Genomic DNA, 2033 nt, shown 5'->3' with positions numbered 1-2033 from the left:
ATTGAATTCAACTCATTCTCAATTGCAACCCACGATGTGACGACATCATCATTACCTAATCCAAGTGGGAGCATGATGGGGAATGATGTGCTAAGTGTACAATCTCCCATACAATGAACAAGTCGCCAAAGTATTCCTGGTCGATGTTTTGACATTGAAAGGGAAACTTTTATTGTTGCTCCATAAGATAAGGATGAGCCAAGAAATATTAATGAGGCTCTGAATTGCCCTAATAAGGAAAAATGGATTCATGCAATGAAAGAGGAAATGGAGTCAATGAAATCAAACCAAGTCTGGGAACTAGTTGATCTTTCAAAAAGACGCAGAGCTATTGGGAACAAGTGGGTTATCAAAATAAAGCGAAAGGCTGATGGCTCGATAGAAAGGCATAAGGCCCGCCTTGTGGCGAAGGGGTATAATCAACAGGAAGGAATTGATTATGAAGATATGTTTTCTCCTATAGTGAGATTTACCTCGATTCGCATTATTCTGGCAATAGTGGCAAGTTTGGATCTTGAATTACATCAAATGGATGTAAAGACTGCTTTCCTCAATGGAGAATTAGAGGAAGAAATATATATGGAACAACCTGCTGGTTTCATAGTGAAAGGCCAAGAAGAAAAAGTATGTCGACTTTTGAGGTCGATATATGGTCTTAAGCAGTTATCAAGACAATGGTATATATGTTTACATAATGCCATAATGGCATATGATTTTAAAAAGATTGATGAGGATCATTGTGTATATATCAAAAGATCAAAGGATCAATTTGTGATCATATCATTGTATGTTGATGATATACTGATTGCCTAAGCAATATGGAGTTGGTTAATCTTTGTCAAAGAGATGGTTGTCTTCTAACTTTGAGATGAAGGATATGGGTGAGGCTGCATACACTCTTGGAGTTAAGATTTCAAGAGATCATTTTGAAGAGATCGTTGTCTCTTTCGCAAGAATCATATATAAATAAGATTCTTGAATGATTTCATATGCAAGATTATAAACCTATAGACACTCCTATTGCAAAAAGGTGAAGGATTGAGCCATAGTCTGTGTCCAAGGACTCCACAAGAGAAGGAACAAACGAAATATGTTCCTTATGCTAGTGCTGTTGGGAGCTGGATGTACGCTATGATGTGTACAAGACCTGGCGTATGTTTTACAGTTGGAATGGTGAATAGATACCAATCCAATCCAGGTCCAGCATAATGGAAAGCCGTTAAAAGAATACTAAGGTATCTAAAGGGAACTGCTGATTATACGCTGAGTCATTAAGGAAAGGATCTGCAACTCAAAGGCTATTCTGATACTGATTAGGGAAGAGATTTAGATGAAAGAAAATCTACCTCTGTCTTTGTTTTCTTACTGAATAATGGCACCATATGTTGGAGCAGTAAGAAACAAAAGTGTATAGCCTTGTCCACGATGTAAGTTGAGTTCGTGGCATTATCAGCAGCAGTGTAAGAAAGTGTTTGGCTTAAGAGATTTTTTGGATCATTTAGGTGTTATTGGAAGTGCTGCAGATTTATTGTTGGTTAACTATGGTAGCCAAGTAGCAAAAGCGTATACCAAAGATCCAAAATATCATGGCAAGACCAAACCTATAGATACCAAGTATAATCTTGTCAAGGATATGGTTGCACGAAAAGATGTGAACTTAGAGTACATACTACGCATAGAATGGTAGCAGATCCTATGATAAAGCCAATATCTAGAGATGTGTTTTGTGGCCATATGAAATCTCTAGGATTGCGTAGAGGCTGATGTACTGAATATTGTAATTTCCCTAAATGTTCACAATTTGATGAATTTGTGTTTTCATCATTAATGCCTATGAATCTTTGTTTGATCTTTATGCATCTTAATGCTTAGTGTATTACTTTAAGTTGAGAAGTATGTCGGACAGATATAAGATTAGCCCACTCACACGGGTAATCGCCTCTATTTACTGTGTGATAAATAGAGATGAGACTGTTTTAAAGCTTATTATATAGGTGATAATCGAGAGCTCAAGCTTAAAACACGTATGCCGC

The sequence above is a fragment of the Eucalyptus grandis genome, chromosome 3, assembly GCF_016545825.1.
Source record: "Eucalyptus grandis isolate ANBG69807.140 chromosome 3, ASM1654582v1, whole genome shotgun sequence".
Taxonomy (NCBI): Eukaryota; Viridiplantae; Streptophyta; class Magnoliopsida; order Myrtales; family Myrtaceae; genus Eucalyptus; species Eucalyptus grandis.
Note: the sequence above shows the minus strand (reverse complement) of the source record.